The sequence below is a fragment of the Pempheris klunzingeri genome, chromosome 14, assembly GCF_042242105.1.
Source record: "Pempheris klunzingeri isolate RE-2024b chromosome 14, fPemKlu1.hap1, whole genome shotgun sequence".
Lineage (NCBI taxonomy): Eukaryota > Metazoa > Chordata > Actinopteri > Acropomatiformes > Pempheridae > Pempheris > Pempheris klunzingeri.
This window is the reverse complement of record NC_092025.1, coordinates 7,720,477-7,739,971: the sequence shown is the minus strand read 5'-3', so window position 1 is coordinate 7,739,971 and position 19,495 is coordinate 7,720,477.

Sequence of the window (19,495 nt, the reverse complement as noted above, 5' to 3'; positions counted from 1 at the left end):
AAAATAAATGTGCAAACCTAGATGAAGTATGTTGCACTGTGCATTATATCATACGCCAGATGTAATAGTATATGATTAAGATGACGAGGTATACAATATCTCAGCACGAGGCTTACACAGTCATGAGTTTGCCATAAAGCACTGAAACAGTATATCATGTGCAGTGCATTTGTGCAGTCTCATTCTCACTCCCTACTCAGCTATCACTTAGCGTGTAAAACATAAACAATTCAATTTCCTGTTTTGAATCTGGCAATGAATATTCATATGGCTAGTACAGTAGTTAGTATACAATAAGATACTTGCTATAAATGCTCAAAGTGCCATGCTCTACACATCCCCTAGCAACTGGAATCCCCCTGGCAGGCACCAACTGTGGTGTCAACAAGCAGCTACTGATTACCAGTTTGGTGCAGATACTGATATAGTGAGCCCATAGCAAGGCTCTGCACAAGAGAAGAACAGTGAATTGAGGCAGACATGGAGATGGAGTCTCGCTGTAGGGGGGGAAAAAAATTTGGAATGAGCTGCCATATACTTAAGATATTTTAAATAATAAAATGTCTGTCTTTCTCTTGCTCCTTGTTGCTCTTTTTCCTTCTGTACCTACACTGCACTTTACGGTGTCCTATAGACACACAGATTTTGGAAATCAAGCTGAATGTTCTAGTCTGACTGATATTTTCAGGTTAAGAAATAAAATATAAAACGTACAGAGTTAGAGCACGAATGCAGTTTCAAGACACATACAGTAACGGCATTGAGCACCATGGATCCTATGCGATATCTCAGTGGCATCAGGAATGACTTTATGAGGCAAAGTATGAATTGAATAATTGTGTCATGCAAAACACTGCAAACATTGTGGGGAAAAGAGAGGAAAGCAGGATGTAGGATGTTGGCAGAGCTGAACATACAGCACACAGTTCAGATAGCAGACGTGTCTCTCCTATGCTATCCCCTGCAGAGATCAGAGACACAGGGACCCGGCAAAGACTGGCATCCGTTTAGGAACCATCAAAGTCTTCTGGAAGAAGGGAGGAAAACGGGACGGATTCACAAGTGATTGTAAATAGCTCAGGAGATCTTGTCAAAGATCTCCCAGGCCTTTATAACAGCGGGGAAGTGGCAAGCTCTACATTCTCCACACCTTACCTTGGACTCCTTAGTTACCCCCTGTGGTTTCGCTGTCCTTTTGTCTTATCCTGCAACCTTTCATCCAAACGGATGCAAAATGCTCTCACCCGCTTTTGATTTTTCAAAGTTCAAAGTTTTACTATTGTTTCTAACTATGTGCTGCAAGCTGTAGCTGTATGTATGTTAAAACTAACACATTACTGTCTGAACAACCTGTGATGTTTGACCTCTTTTCAATCTTTTGGACGGAAGGAAACATAATAACAAGGTACAGTTATTTGAGAAGTTGTCTTAACACTAAAATCTAAAACATATGGCTCCTGGCCTCTGATGGGCAGAGAGACCAAGTGAGGAAAACCCATTAGTACAGCCTACTACTTCCTTTATACCTCCTTAATGGTAATTGGCTGAGTACAGAAATAACAATCGGCTTCTCTGGCCACCTGATTCCAAATTCATCAGCACTTTTAATAGATGCTTCTAGTGACGGACATTAATTCACTGTTTATATTTAGTTCCAGTTCCAGGCTGTGTGCATCAAGCATTTTGTTGTGTTCCTGTTGTATTATTTTCTGTTAGTTATGTTGGCCATTGCCCTGGTTCTCTGTAAGTTACCCTCAGTCTCTTTATGTATCCATAAAGGATATACTGTGGCTGTTACATGAGTTGAACCTGTCCTTTCCCAAAGTTATTTGCAGCGTTATTACTCTTGACAGATCACCAAGATAAATATTATGCTGGCTCTGAGTTTGAGGCTCAGGTAGAACAAGAAAACTGCATATTTAAAACTGTAATATGCCAATCAATCAAGCAAACTTCCCTCAACATGCTTCTCTTCGAGCCTTATTACCTTGTCTAAAATCAGCAAAGACAAACATTAGAGGTATATTAATCAAGTGAAGATAAAGCATAAATTGATAGGACCTGCTAATGTGTGCTGGTGTGAGTGCTGTGCTTGAGACAACTGTAAATTTGTCTTGGTTTGGAGACATGAGTTCTTTGGGAGGGGTGGGGGGGGGACAGGGCATGGTTAAAATGCTCAAATGGGATTTAATGACCCAAAATTTGTCCAGCTGCCAGTGGGGAGGGATGGTTGGCAGTGGTTTGAAAGAAGCATGAGATTTAAGAGCCACAGAAGTCATTTGGCTCGGAGGGACAGACGAAGGGGGAGAGCTATGGATTGGGAGGAAAGATTGCATGCGCTCAGGTAAATGGTGCGACTTGCTAAAATAAGGATAAAAACAGAACGGCATGAGATTTAGAGAGATTAGAAACAGAGAAGGGAGGCAAAATGGGATTTTGATTCAATGTGGCTTTCTGATCTAAGAGTATAAGAGGTTGAGGAGCTGAATTAGTGGCTAGTGGAAATGCAGCATCATCGAGGGAGAGCAAAGATTTAGCAATTTCATGAGCGCTGGAAATAAACCAGTGTTCATACGATGATAAATGCTATCTATAGTGTACATTTAAATAGTGGGATCAGACAAATCTGTGACTAGTGTTTAGAATATTATTCCTACTGAAGAAAGTCAATAGAGGATTTTTTCCATGTGACAACTGACAAAGCAAGCGTGTGACAAGAAGCCCTAAATAATTTTTTTATAAAGCAATAATTGTAGACTTACAGCTCCTGAATCTCCTGCTCCGAGTACTGTAGCTCCAATGTGTTACCTCGACTGCTGAGCAGAACACTTCCTCTCTGCTCTCCTCGTCAGCGAACAGGAAGGAACGATGCCAGAGTGAGAAAAAGGTCAGGAAGAGCTGTCACCATTCCTGTGCACCCTAGATACTATCTCCACCAGAGATTTTCCTCTGGGACTGAGGTCACACATCACCTCAACAGTTTGTTCCCATGAGATGTCACACTTCCTAAAACTCACCAGTAGACCCCCACAATTTCTTGCTCCTCAGTACCATCTTCCTCTGTCTTGCACACTGCGACCTATTTTTTAGTTTTTCTCAGAATCTTGCGATACTGACACATTTACACAAGGACATCAGAACCTTTACTATATGATGTGATGTAAAAAAAGATGGATTTGCTCATTTATGTCGCACACCTCTGTCTACTCAGCATTAACTTTGTCAAGCCACACTTAAATGTCACTCTAAGTCAATATAGTACTTGGCACCACAATACCCTTGGCTACAGCTGCAAACCTAAATGCAATAATGTGGTACTGATTGTAGCTCTTTTGAGGCACTGACAACCATACAATACAAGCATGGGGGACTCACTTATATTGCATTATTGTATTCTGCGGGAACATTTCTAATTATTTGAAGCAAATTAAGTCCAATTAAATCCAAAAGACAGATAATAGTACAATAACTAGTCTGTGTGCCTTCAAAAAGTCTCAATACATGTATTGTATGTATTGTATGTTCCCACATCAATCTTATTCCATCGAAGGCACAGAATGTGATTTTACTACACAATACATTAATAACAATACGTTAAGGCTTTCTGAATTTAGTAAGTGAATAATTACTTTATCGTCATACCACAATGTGAGCATAATTTCGTCTAGTATATGGAGAGCAGACATAAACTGGATCCATCTATATCTCCTACCACACTGAACTATTTACTTTAACAACTTAACTTGACCTTGGTGGACTATAACAACTCCAACAGAACCATCTAGTTTTTAGACATATATTTTTTAGACAACACTGTCAGGCAACAAATAGGCATGGTGGACCAGGTGCACCTTTTACAAAATGCATTCCATTCTTCATAACTACTACTGTGTAAAAACACATGAATAAGCACATTTGGCGGCAATGCAGAAGGGCAGGAGTGCAAGAGTTAATAGGGTTCATTTAGTGCTATGTTCTACTAGTAAAAGTAGGAATTAGACAAATCCACTCCCCTGTATCAAAATAAAGGTAGGTTTGATTTATTTTAGGGTAATGCATCTTTTTTTTAATAATCACATGTGGGATTTGCAAATGAGGACATCATTAGATGTTTAGCTGTATGTTTATGCTCACTGGATGCTTAGAAGGTGTTTAGGGGATTTCATATTAGAATCTGGTAGCTCCACATATTTGTCCCCAAAGGGTAAATGTATGATTTAGTCTGCATGCATTTGCTTTTCTCTTTGCTTGTAAGGAATAAAGTTGTATTGGTCTGTTCTCAATGAACTCCCAGTATCTTCAATTTTTGAAATATTTTGCTCAACAAACTAAGGTGAAAGCCGCTCTTTCTTATCTTTACTTTGAGCTAGAGCAATCCATCCATCTATTGTTGAGAAAGCCTTTAGAAGTGTAGAGGCGTAAGGCACAATACTACATAAAAACCCTTTCTTGACATTGTCAAAACTATAATTCAAAGCTGGTCAAGTCCCAGCTCAATGAACAACACTGCAAGGTACACAAACAAAACACGGCCATGTCTACTGACTTCGAAGTATTAAGAGGATCACAATCATGTGTATTTGAACAGAAATGGTGCACTTTGCAAGAAAATTACTGACAATTGTACTACAAGGATGCCTTTAGAAAACAGGAAACAGAAACAAACAAGCCCGATTGTAATCAACATCAAAAGTGGTAGTTGTTGCAAGTAGTAGTTGGTGCAAAGCAGCACACAGATTAAGTACAGTAGAGGCAATCAGTAGAGCAATCAACCAGGCGTTAACTGAAATAAACCACTTCAAAACATGTTTTTGAAGAAAACCACATGCTTTTGTCAATTATTTGACCATGCTATGCATGATATAGTTATTGTGAGTCATATAACTGATCATATGAAATGTTTGCAAAAACCTAAACATATACCAAACATTTGCATATCCTGCTAAACAGAAGTACTGTTAACAAGTTCGACCTAGTTTAATTATAAATGTATTTACTTTATAGCATGAATCTCCTTCTCTGCTCTTTTACCACGAATGGGGGCATATAACCCCCCCCCCAAAAAAAAAAAAATATTATCATCCATAGATGCATGTTCAAGCTCATACTTTTCTGTGTTTAATCACACTTGGTTTGGTGAAGGCAGCTTTCATTGTAACGATACTGAGTGTAGTGGCATACCACAATAAAGATTAAGATTGTCTGTGTGTGGGTGTGTGTGTGGGTGTATGTGTGTGTGTATATGCTTGCACACCTTCTGGTAAAAAGAGATAACAGAGGCAAATAGGCAGACAAAAAGATGCAGGTTCGTAGTGAGCACCAAGACATTGTGTTACTTAAGCAACACTCACATAACAATATTGTTGGCAGCATGTGGCATGTTGTATTTACGCTCATTATTACAGAGTTGGTCCGTGCAGGGAGGAATGACCTCAGCCAACCTCCATACGGCTACTTGTCCTGAGGTCTCTGGCAAAGAAATGTTTGACGGAAAGCCACCTTTCTGAATCCATGTGGTCTGATGTAGTCAATCTTAAAAATGTGATTTTCAGGGTTCGAGGCAGTACAGCAGGTTTGTGGTTTGAACCTTGAACCTTTCTGTGTGGAGTTTGCAAGTTCTCTGGGTTTTCTCCGAGTACTCTGGCTTCCTCCCACAGTCCAAAGACATGCAGGTTAGCTTAATCAGTGACTCTAAATTGTCCGTAGGTGTGAATGGTTGTTTGTCTATGTGTTGGCCCTGTGACTGACTGACGATGATTTAGCCCTCTTCCTTGGTAGGCTATTCTTGTTTTCCATTAGAACAATGAAAAAAGAATGCCGTTTGAATTGTTTTGCATTTCTGATGATCAAATATTTAGGTCTGAACCTCAAATTTCTAACTGCTGCATTTGTGTGTTTATATATTCACATGGCTTTTTTGCTCCTTATGAAACTAATGATAGTGATATTCCAACTGTTCAGTTAAATCAAATCTGTTATTTGACATTTAATGACATGCTTTATTAATGACATAACACAGAATATTAATCAACTGAAATTCCAGGGAAGATGATTAGCCTATAATCTTTTTGATGGGTGCTGGTAAGGGACCTGGATAACGGACAGAAGGTTGCAAGGTAAACAAACCTCTGTTTTATCACCTGCATACAGCTGGCATGTAGTGCCTCCTACATGTCAGCGAATTATCTTCTTTATACTCTTCACTTTTTTTTTCCCCGAAACAAACATTATGATTTCAGTTTTACAAAATCCTAAAGGTGGATAATACATGTAAAATATGTGTAAAGTCAAAATGTCATGAATGCAGGCTGATCCTAACCTGTGTAATACCTTCTGATTTCCCTCCTATTTGTCATAACTCTAACTGGGTTGCAGACATCCACGTGAACAAGATAATTCTCTTATTAGCCACTCAAACAGAGACAGACCCTCAGAGACACAGAAACTGTTTACCCCCACCTCCCAACCCCATGCACACTCACACCACTCTTAGCAGGGAGCTGGAAGATGGCATCATGAGTGCTTTTGTACTAAATTTGCTAAATACACAGGAACAGTTGTGTATTATACATATTTTTTTCTTAGAATTTCCGTATGCAGTCGATGGTGTAGGGCATATTATCTTTAGTACAAAAATCCTTTTCATAGCCTTTTTAACCACACAAAGAAAGACAAATGCTAAACACCTCTTTCATGACAACTGTCAAAGCATAGCAATGTGTTAAACTGATGTGTGGAATCTATAAGAATAATGTTATTCTAAAGTTAACATGAATGTGAATGCTTTTCCCCCTTACAATCGCAGGTATAAGCTTTGGGCATGTCTGCAGAGGTAGTCCCTTTTCTCTCTCCGCACTGCAGACACTGTGTCTGCTTTCCTGAAACTCCTGTGTAACATCCCACATTTCGTATTCTCATGGGCTGTAGATATCACACATAGGAAATATACAATTTAGGGTAAACAGTTGTTCCACCAGCTGTCTCAGATTCTCCCTCACTGTCAGCAGACTTACAATTAAGCATGCACCGACAGAAATGTGATACTCACCATTAAGCATTGCTTGTGTAATGAGGAAGTCATGAATAATACAGTGACCGAGTAATAACGTAGTCATTATTAAGCCCTAATACCCATTAGGAGCTACTCTTAGCTCCAGCACTGAGTAATGGAGCTAATGCTGACCACAAAGGCTCACCAATGTGAGCAGACATTGTCCTGACCTGCTTTCTTCTCTCAGAACAATATGCCTTATTATATCCAATTCTTTTTCTTTGTCATTGATTGATGGAGATTGATATCGCTTGTATTCATACCCAGTTATTAAAAGCGTCATTGTTCCCAGTTATACTGTGATAAATTATGTTTTTGTAATCATATTTTTTTCACAATCCAAAGAAATTCAGTGACTACATAAAAATCGTGTACAGATTCACCTCACACACACACACACACACACACACACACACTCACATACACACACAAAGTGCTACAAGACTCCTCAGTCACTGTGCTCTCTAAACGCAAAGGCATTGTTTGACATGCAGATCCTTTGATATTTGACATCCAGCAGACAGAATGAAAGCTGCTAACTTCAATAAATTTCTTCTTTAAGCATGCAGGAAAGAGGACTGGGTCTTGGTATTTTTTCAAGATCTGTGTGGGATCAGGGAGTGACTACTGATGACAAATGTAGTTTCTGACCTCTCAGATTGATATGCGACATCACAGCATTCAGGTCTGCTGCCATGGATACTAGATATCGCATTTAACCAGAGATCAATATAATTCAGTTCCCAGCACCCAGTCTGTCATTAATCTTAACATCAAACGTGTCAGTCGCTATACAGCCTCAGAGTGACATTATCCAATGAGGCATGCCCTAATGAACAGAGATATAATGATAGAGGCAAAGCGAGCAGACATATTCCTCCCACATTCTTATCCATTTACATTACAGAGGCTTTGGTATAAATCACTTTGGTAGAACATTTTCAGTTTCAAACTTACACACATCCATGGTTGTGCATGCAAATTTCGTTTTTTTTTTGTCATGCTCCCACTGCCAAAGAGTGCACACAGGCAAAATTCCTTCCTTAACAGTATGATTAAAATTCAAATATGATTTTTGTGTCTCCATTCATTCTTACTGTGATAGACATGGAGTAAATTCGAGGACTGTTCCAGTAAATGCTGATTTACTGGCGGACCATCCCCTGACTGCCATACAAACACTAACACCAAGGTAAAATGTATTTTGCTTAATAATCAGTGAGGAAAGCTAGTCTGTGCATATCCACAGTAACATGCGGCCGATGTCTTGCTCTGCTCACGGCTGTGGAGGATACTGAAAGATTGTACAAAATAAATTGGAATCTTTACTTGTTTTACTAAGTAATAAAGCATTGTTGTCTCTGGAAAACTGTCAGGATTCGCAAATAAAAGCACAGTCATAAAAACAAACAAAAATAGACATAATTTTAATCTCCTTTGGTTGTTCAGTACACACTGACTATCCCCTGGGAGTTTACAACTTGTTCCGAGACTTTGTAGTGGAGGTTTGCTTTATAGCTCAGAGCACCTTATACAGAGTAGACATGCTCACATCTATACTACATTCCAATACAAGCAGTTCCACTACAAGTAAGTTCTGTATTGGAACAAGCATTTGGCACCGGGTAATATATTACATTATGTGTTATAGTACACTGATATTGAGGATCAAAGTTTCATACCAATCAGTATTTCTTATTATTTGATAGTTTGTGTGAAGCTTTAAAGCCAACTAGGAGGACAACTAGGAGGACAACTAGGAGGACAACTAGGAGGACACCTAGGACGTTTTCACTTTTTCTTCCAGTAGAAATTATTGCCTCAAATTAAGGCTAAATTCTAACCTTAAAGAACTTCAAAACATGACCAAAACTGGCCATTGATGACTGTCTTTACTAGAAAGAGACATGAGCAGAGTAGACAGGACACTTTATTTTCCTATGCATATAAGAGCAAAACTGATACCTTGCTGGTCATTTGCCGTCACTGAAGGGTAAGACCAAAATAAATTAGTCCTGTCTTTGCAGTCTCAAAAGATTTTCCTTCAGAGAAGTAAATCCATCCATCCATCCATTGTCTATACTGCTTACCCTTAAGGGTCGTGGGGGGGCTGGAGCCAATCCCAGCTGACATTGGACGAGAGACAAGGTACACCCTGGACTGGTCACCAGTCAATCACAGGGCCAACACACAGAGACAGACAACCATTCACGCATACGGGCAATTTAGAGAAACCAATTAACCTAACCAGTGTGTCTTTGGACTGTGGGAGGAAGCAGGAGTACCTGGAGACAACCCCTGCAAACATGCAAACTCAATACGGAAAGGTTCAAACATGTCAGCCAGCGGATTTGGACCTGGAACCCTCTTTGGACCTGGAACAGTGCTAACCACCGCACCAGTTTGCTGGGCGGAGAAGTAAATGCGTAGCCTAAATGTAAATTTTCCACACTTATTAAAGTTTCTTAGTTAAGGCCCTGTGAGGTCATGAGAGCACCTCACTCATGCTGTTCTATCCGAGGGAGCTGTGAGAGCCACTGTGCTCTTGGCATAGTTTCCCTCACAAAATGTAAACACCTGCATCGCTGCTGTGCTCCCACTAATTAAAACTCTGTCTGTCTAATGAGAGCCGTGCCTGTCAGGCCCCTACACACACTCAATAAATCACCGCTCTTCAGGACTGCTTTATCCCACCGTACGGAGAGGGATGCGTGCGTCTCTCAGATATATACAACTCAGAGGCTCTCTCCTGCACTCCTGTTTGGTCTCAGCATTCTCCATGAGAATTCATTGTCTTCTCCATTGCATCCGCTGAGTCATAACATCGGCAATGTGGAGTGGCAGCTCAAACTAAATCTTCTCTGTTGGTGGCTGGTTATTAAGCACGATTTCCCTAGACTGCAGACATGATCAGACAGCTCATGTAAGCAAACTCTAACCATCCACTTAAAAACGTAGTCTGTGTAATTCTTATGTAAAATAGTACCCCTGCCATTTCAATGATAAATCTAATTCAAAACAAAGAATAACCTCCACCTCCTTCAAAACAACGCTATAAACATTCGGCCCCTTTAGCCAAACAAAGGCCATCAATTCTCAAATGGTTCAGCTCTGCATCATTTACAGTTCGCTGACTGACCATAATACATTGGTAATATTTGAAATTGTTGTTGACGCTGCATGAGAGAGTTGTGGGTTCAAGTCAATGATAGTTTTTAAAGCTGTATTTTGTGATGTTGTTGTAATGCTTTGCATTAGGTTAAGGTGTGTCTAACACAATGTTTTAAATAACGTAGTATTTATTGCAGGGCTGTTGTTTTGCATTACATAGTACAGATATTAACAGTCTATTTTTTTTCTGGTCACTTAGTGTATTGTTGCAGCATGACATCCCCGATGTGGGTGTAAAAAGACAACACGGCTAAAACTGAAACACGTGATTACAGTATATATAATTTTAAATACAGGCTGTCATCAAAGCTTTTAGAAGAGAATGCAGATGGCAACAAAAATTACACTGAACAGATGTGGTCCCACAAATCATCTGTAAGTGCATAGTATGCGGGTATCCTCCCGCTCCTGGGAGGTGTGGAAATGGCCTGTTAAATTCCATTACAAAGCAAATTGGTAAGCCTCTGCTTGGATAACAAATTGCTGTTAACCCTATCACCATGGGAGATAAACAACCGCTGTGCGTTTGTCATATTAAAAGGGGATTTTTGCACATTATGAGGCCAAGACACTGTCGCGATTTTCTTTACCTCGCACAAATAGGGATGCTACTAATCTGCTGGAGGCACGTCGTAAATTAAAACTACATGTTGACCTGTTGTTTTCAGGGCCTTTTAGGCATAAGAGATGATACCTGCAGTTATCTTCTGTTTGCGGTTGGAGAATGGGGGAGAGATATTTACATAGCTACTAATGATGAAGATGTAAAAGGTACTGATAATTTAGTAGAATCAAAGGGCTAACCTCGTGTATGGTGGTTACAAATTCATGAGAAAGCGCAAGAAAGTAATTTGAGCAGTTTGTAGTCTGACTGCTTGGAAAAGGCTTAGAGTGAAAAATTGCTGAGGGACTTTATTGTATTCACCCTAGAGTCGTAGTTACGTGTCCAATTACGTGTCAATGCGTTTAACACATAGGAAGAGATCCTCTATGTCACCACCATTATAAAGGGCTGACTCTACTGGAGGTGTTCAAGCTCTAGTTTGAAGTCTTGTACACGTGTAACAGAAAAAAAACGATTCTATTCTAATCAATATAGCTGTCTACACAGGCTGCATTAAAGTGCTAGTGCTGTGCACACATAGCCACCACCCAAAGTGCACTTTTATACTTCAAGTCTATTTGACGGGGATTGCGCATTGGGCTCTGAATACTGCCAAACTGCATGTGACCTGTGTTTGATTGCCTGTGTACATACCGACGGGAAGACTGAAGCTGCTGCTTCTTCGCTACTGCCGTGCTGCTTTCACTAGGCCGCCTGTCATGGTATTAGACAAATAAAAGCACAGAGGACTGCAAGCCAGAAAGGGTGAATGAGCAATTACTGTGGAAATATGGCATATGGAGAGTGGGGAAAATGTCCAGCCAAGGACAAGCAGTGAACATGTGGCAAATGGAACCGTTTAGGTTTTCAGAAGTATGCCATTATAAACAAATTAGGGTCCATACTCTGAGAGAATCTCTGAGACTCTTGAGAAAGATGCAGAAGAATTGAACTGTTGTATTCTTTCATTCAGTTCGCAGTTCTCACCAGTTTTCCATCCCGCACATTTCATCTTGACCCCAATAAAGTGAACTGAATGAGTCCCCCTTGCATTATGCAGGGATCTTAAAAAGGACCTGCTGAACATGGTCGAGTCAGAATTCATTGAAAAAGTCTCAAATGGGTTAATTCAGAAGTAGAAATAGCATAACCTTAAAAATCCCAGCAAGTCTGTATCAAAACCGCAGATTATACAAACAACATTACCCTTTAGGAACACACTATGACATCATGGGTAAACTGCTAAAGGCATACAGTTCCCTCTTTTATGGATACCATCTGGCCAATAGACCCTAAAGCTAAAAGAAACTGACCAGATTTAACTGCTTGTTCAGATGCCACAGAGGCTACTTGCCCTATTTCAAAGATTTAAACTATGAAAGACATGGAAGCACCATAAGACTGAACTAAAAACCTTCCTGGGAATGGTTCACTACCTCCCCGATTTTGCATTTTGCCTCTCTGACATAAATACTATACTGCTTCACTTTTTAAAGAGAAGAAGTAAAATCACCTGGGATACACAGCGCAACATATTCGGGAAAATTAAAGACCTCATAACTAAAGAGCCTGGACCTGCTCTATAATAATCAACCCCAGGAAAGAGCCAGGGCTCCAGGCTGATATATCAAGCCAGCTTAGACACAGCCTTACTGCAAGATGGCAATTGGTTATGCATCCAAATCACTGACAGTGAAGTCAACTTTCCACAGACTGAGAGAGTCTGAATATCTTGTTTGGTTTTATGCGTTCACGCCATCTGATCCATCAGCTTTGAGGGAACAACTTAAGCATCATCCACAGGCATCATCTGAGTAACAGTAATGCACCGTGGCAATATACGTGTAGAGAAAAGCAATGTGTGGTCGGTGTTATGTTTAGGCGTCATCCAACAAATGACAAATGAAACACCCATAATGTATTGAGACAGCAGCTAATTTTGCAGTGTCCTATTTCGAGTCAGGGTTTTTTTTCCCTATAAAAAAATAAAAATAAAAATCCAGTACAGCAGACTGAAAAGTCATACTGCTGCTTTGCCTGGCTGTTCATCATCATTTTAAACTAGATGTGGTATATATTTTTGCACCATGACTTCATAAAGCCAAAATCATAGCAAGTGCAAGAGTCATATCAAACAACTCCAGCTGACAGATGTGAAGATGAGGAGATCATTATATGCATTTGCCTCCCACTCCGCCAGGAAGTGGTAATGAAGAAGCACTGTTATGGGAAAATGAAAAGAGACCTCAATAAAAATCAATAATTAGTTGTGTGATGAAGTCGTGTGTGGAAAATCGAAGTACACGTGCTTTGGAACTTGACTATTCCGTCGCTCCTCTGACATGTCGCAGAATGCACGGATTCAAAACACGTTCTGAATCTGTGTGCTTGATTTCCATCAAGATGAATCCTGGTGTTGTCCTGGCTCTGCACTTTGTAAACTCATTCACTGGTTTAGCAAAATATCAAACATTTTCTGGTTTCAGTGTCTGAAATGTATTTAGTATTCCAAACTATATTGTCAGCCTGTCTTACAAATTACAGTTCAACTAGGATGAGGGAAAAGGCCCTCTGATTATTGAAAACAAATTCTATAATCAAATGACTTCATCCCAAACCCAGCCAGCATCCACCCCTAGCCCAATGCAATTATAGTCAACAAAAACCACACTATAAATAAATGGTCTTGCTGTGCCTTTGGACAACAACAAAGGCCAGAGGGTCACAACAATTTGTCTGTCAATCAAACAGCATGATGTTGAGCCCAAATTGGGTTTAATAAAGTCCAATGACTCATGTACTGAATGGGATACGACTCCAGTGGAGCATCTGTTATGGATTAGCAGGCTCTGTTCCAAGAGAATATTCTGCTAGGGACTTAGATAAAACATTTTAGTGTGCTTTAAAATCCCCATAACATCTCTGGCCTGCAGATAAGAACATCAAATGAGTAGATGCATCCATAGACAGTTAGGAGTTGCTTATATTTCATTATAATCTATTCATATCAAAATTAATATAAAGCAATAATAAATATGTGCTCCAAGTTTATCACCCCATAGACAAATGTGTTATTACCCACACAGCCAAACCTAACTGATAAAAAAAAAAGAAAATATGCTTTGACTGCTTTGAAACCACACCCACTGATAGCTGCTGTTTAATCTATCACCCTCCTCCTTTGTCTGTTTTAATCTGTTCACGCTATGATTTATATTCTGTCACGCTTCCACTAGCACTTAACCAGTGCTCACTTTAAGCTTCTAAGTCTAGATCACTTTCGACTTGATAAGTTCATTTCAAACTGATCTTGGTGTTGCAAGTAGCCTCGTTAACTTAAGGTAGCCTCGCCTGCAGCCTCTTTCGTCTTTTTCAACAAACTTGTGGTCACCGCTCCCCCCCCCGTCGCAGACAGGGCAAACAGGACGTCTCTTGTAGGGAGACATTCTGAGGAGTTATAGCAGCTTCTCTCTGTCAGCACTACATTAGACATCACAGGCACTGAAGCTAGTTTTGGCTACAGGCTTGTTAGCAGGTCTGCTAGCACCAGTACTAGTCTCAAGGGAGCTGCTACAACTTTGACCATTATCCGTAATGGAGTCCCCAATCACTACAGTGCGTTGGGTGGGGGAGGCTCACAGGTGAGGGGTGAATAGCAGCTCACAGTCAGGAGGGGGGACTGCACCAGCTGCTAATGACACTACGCTAGTGCTAACAGGCCTGCTGCCATACTATCTGGTGCACCCGTGATATCCTGTGAAATGCTAACAGAGAGAAGCTCCTTTAAGTCACGGACACCCCTGTCGAGAAGAGACACGCTGTCTGCAACAGCAGAACAGTCAACACAAGCCATGATAACACTGGTTATCAGGGTTGGGTTGACTGCGCTGGAAAGGCCCTCTCTGTGGCACAGCTTCTGAAATAGAGGCTCTCTTGTATATATCGTGGCACTTTTAAAACCCAGGCATGTCTGCATCACGGTCCGACTGCAGTCCAGTTCTGCTGCATCCTCTGTGCAGCATCTATCCCACCGGGAGCGTGTCTGAAGTATTTCAGAAGCATTGCATTTTGCCTGGCTGATTAGTTGACTTGCTAAGATTTTGTTGATTTGGTCATTTCCCCACGATTTTCGTGCTTCTGACATGTGCAAACAGGCTATGCTGCTTTCATCTATTTTGAATGTATTTCTTGTTTATATCTACCACTTTGTTGTGCTGCAGCCTACAGACAGCAGGCTTAAGTGAAAGTGTTTTTCCACATCCAAGATGTCTGGCTTGGTGCCACCGATTACAAATTCACATTGATGTGGTGGTGGAAGTAACGATTGAAAGTCAGTGCAGGGTGTTTTATTTTGAAAACCAATCAGATACTCTTTGCCGTTTGTTTATCTGACTTCCTGTCTCGCTCATCTCCATAAAAAATATACCAGGCATGTTTTTTTAGCGGAGTGTAGAGCCAAGACGCAGCGCTTCTGCAGGGGTTTGAAGCATTAACAAGAGTAGGTGCAATCAGCTCTGGCGGCCATGTTGCAGTCGGGACATGAGCCACCCACTGGGTTTGAGCCTTCAGGGGAGGAGTCATGCTACGGAAACTCCCAGTGGTGATCTAGCCACTGGTTCAGCCCAGCCCAAAAAAAATCTCAACATTAAATCGGTGAAAAACAGTACTTACTAACACCACAATTCAGTGCTACATTTTCTGGCATGGGTTTAGAAACAAATCTCTAGTAGGTCATTTATCTATTCATTCATTAATGAACACTATAAAGTCAATATAACTAATTTAAAGTACCAGACACCCTGGTAGAGGAGGATATGATGGATATAACCTGTTCAAAAGGGTGGCATGATTTCTGGATACGATCCATTTCCTAGGTGATTACATCAGCACTACTGCGTAGATGTTAGGGTACAAGGTTCTTCAGGTAAACAAAGAGTTGCCTTGGCCTGTGTTGTGTGAAATATGTTAGAATGTTTTGCTTTGTGGAATCTCTCTGGCACTTTTCAGAAACACCAGCGGTAAACTGGAAGGCAATATGTTTCTGTGTTGCATTGGGGTTTCTTTACAACTGCTGCTCAGTGAATCATGGCTTTTCTTTTATTAATTTGTGAAAAGCTAGAGTAGGGCATAACTATTTATGTTTTGCTTTAGGTGGTTGCGGTCACCCTTCTGAATCATTACTGCATATTTATGACACTCGTACATGACCTGAGAACACACCGATGATCGTGTAATTTCCAAGGTGATATATGCTTTGTGAATAGTTCTGCATAACACAAGGTTTTCATAATGTAGAGCAGAAATAATAAACTAAAAAAAAATGTTATTTCCTGGTAACATCATATATAAGGAGGTGGCCATTGAAAGTCATTCATTCTTAATTGAATCAGCCAGAATAACCGTGACCCAGAACTCAAATTATTTTGTCAGGTCACTTTAAAGTATTATTCCTTTCATTTAGATTTGCATATCACTGCTATGTACAGTTATTGTAGCCTGTATAACATAAAATGGGGTAAGAGAGCGACAAGTCCCTGCATTAGTATGTGACTATGTCATTGTCTTACAGAATCAGCAAATCCAACAGTGCTACAGAATCATCTTCATAAAAGACTTATCAAATTTAAACTGAATTAATTAGTTAATCAAAATGTTACTGCCCCATTTTGATGATGACTAAATGTTCTTACAGTCTTGGGACCATTTTCTGAGGTTAATGATAATGGTCCCAAGACTGTTTAGTGTAACTACAGTAGATCTACCAAATTTGTGCTGCTCTTTTGGGGTCTCAATTGCCTGTAAGAGTGTTACAAAAGCAGTGCTCCACCAGAAAGTATCAAGATTCTGCTCTATGTGTGACATGGGGAAAAGAGCGAGATAAAAGCAGTAAGATACTCCAACCATTTTTACAGACGATATTACACCAGTGAGTGCGCAGCTTTAATGTGCAATAGTACCATGGAATCTTTTCAGTAATATTGCTTTATTCACTTATGGAGGTCTTGAAATCCACTCTCCTCTTGGTGGACTGCAGTTCATAGCACTGGTAACTGTTTCTCAGTGACTTTAGCTTCACAATACTCAGAATTGAACTAAAATTGAAAAACTGGAGAGAAAAAAAATGTAATAAAGGCAGAGTTGAAGGTTTAAACAACAATATATTAATGCAAGCCATCCAGTAACATACAAGGCTCCAGGATAACTTTTTACATTGGCGGCACTATTGCACCTACTGTTGCCAGCCATGCTTTGATGCCCATAAAAGATTTAATACACATACTACCCTATATTTATAGTAACATAAGTTAAGATATTGAGATGATGCACTTTATATTTAGTGACATAAATTGTTTTTAATATGTTGTTAATGTGATTAGGATGCTCTGTCTCTGATTAGTGAGGTTATTAGCTAGCTAGCTTGCTAGCCACCACACGGATTCTGGGCTAAATTCTGCCATTTTGAAGAAACACTAAGCCCTACTACAGACATAGTGGCTAATATGGTGAAATAGCTAGATCATTAATGTCAGTTTTGTTTTCTTTGCCTTTTCAGCTGATATGGAAAACAATAATGTTACAACACAGTGAAATTGGTTCATATTGATTTTGTCGTTATATAGGATTTTGTGATTGTACAAAGATCATCACGTAGTCGGTCAGCTTCAATGTAAATTGACAGATATGGTGTAAGCACAACAAGAATAGGAATGAAATGCTGCGGGAGATGTTCAAAAGATGTTATTCCATGCCAACTTTTCCAACAGTGAAACAGGCATCAAACACTGTTTGCATCCTGAAGACTGAGCACTGTGTGATATGTCTATCTGGCTTAAAGTTTACCAATAAAATCGATATTAAGCATGCGTCAGACCCTGGGAGTGTAATTATAGCAGAAGTGTGTTATGTATCATGCATGCACACAGACAAACACAGAGACATGCACAGCATAGGCAAGATGTGCACCTGGGAGCCCAGACACACAAAAAGCAATAAGTAGTGTCTGAATATATATTTTATGGTACAATCATTCTGTCAAATTACTGCAAGTCCTCTGTGTATTGCAACATTAGGTGTTTACAATTAAGGTACAAGGAAGGAAGGAAGACTGAGGAAGACTGGGGGTGTGGGTCAGGGTGGTGATTGCATGTACTGTATTACTCAATTGTCCTCAAAATTAAAATCCCAGGTTTGTGTCCCTTTTATTCCAGTTGTCAGTGTTTTTTTCTGACAAAATGCACGCTCTGTGCTAGTGTACAGTCTGTCTCGTTTAGCATTCCCAGAAGCACCGTGGCCACTAAATGATGGAGAGTACACCTCCATCTGCTTCCAGAGTGAATTCTCCCAATACACCGAACACAGGGAATTCAGACGTAAACATTACAACAGATGAGGGAGTTTGAGATGAAAAGAAAAGATGCGCAGGTACACCTGTGTTCTATGATGGTATGCCTTTATTTTATGAGGAGTTTTTTGGCTCCTATTTGCCATAAAACAATCAAATCTATGACTGACCTACGCACACAAACAACCCTATCAACACAGCGGCAGGACCATCACATGAAGACAAAGACATGGCAGAGCAACGTCTTAAGCTCTGAATCCAGCTACTTTTCGATGAAAAGTTATGTCTGACTTCATATTTTCACTAAGAAATTGATGCATTGTATACCGTATGATATTGACAAGCTGTTCCAGAAAGAGAGAGAAAAGGCTGCCTCCAATATGACCCCAGGGGAGGGAAGCCAAACAGTGGTTACAAATTAACGACAACCTTACAATGAAGGTATCTGACAACAGTGGTGCTGCTGTTATCTGGAGTAAGAAATGTATTGATGAAACCTACAGACAACTCGATGATGGGCAAGTCTATGGCCTTCTCCCCTGCAATACATAACAACTTATCAAAATTGGATTCCCAAACATCTTTGCCTCTGCTCTGCTTAATAAACGGTTCACGAAAAAAAGAATGTTATTTTTTTGTTGTTGTTGCCACACTAAATGGTCACTTTTTATCTGCTCTGTAAGAACTAAAGAATCACAGAAGCAGGCCTAATATTAGCGTCCCAATTAGCAGCACAGGGAGGATTATTGAGCCAGTAGCCAAACACATGGATTTTCGTATTAAATCTGAAAGATGCTTTTTAATGTCTTGCCTTCAAGACGTTGCCCGTGTTATTTGGTTCTAACTTAGAATAGATATCGAGGCTCTGCACAAAATACTGTGCATAAACAAAGGTAAGAAGCAAAAACTACAGGCTCTGGAAAAGAAAAGACAAAATAAGAAAAAGATTCTGATGTTTTCAATCCCAAATCCTGGGATATATTGATTATTGAGTTATCCGTGTATGCTTCAAATGTTCAAGTTCAGTCATTATCTCAACAGTCAACCAAAATATTAACTCAAAAATGTTTGTGCTTTTCATTTCTTGAACCTTAAAATCTCTTTAAAGCACTACGTACATCTGTACAAATCTACTATATAGACAATAAAAAATGTTTTCATCTCAGGGGCTTATTTCTAATATTCTTTTTGGCCTGGACTTAGAAAGATTTCAGATATACCTAGAGGATTTTTTGATATCCAGTAGATCTATCAGTTGGAATAAAAGGTTTAGAAAATAGTATTAGATCAGAAATAAAAAGTATTAGATCAAACTTACCTCGGGGCC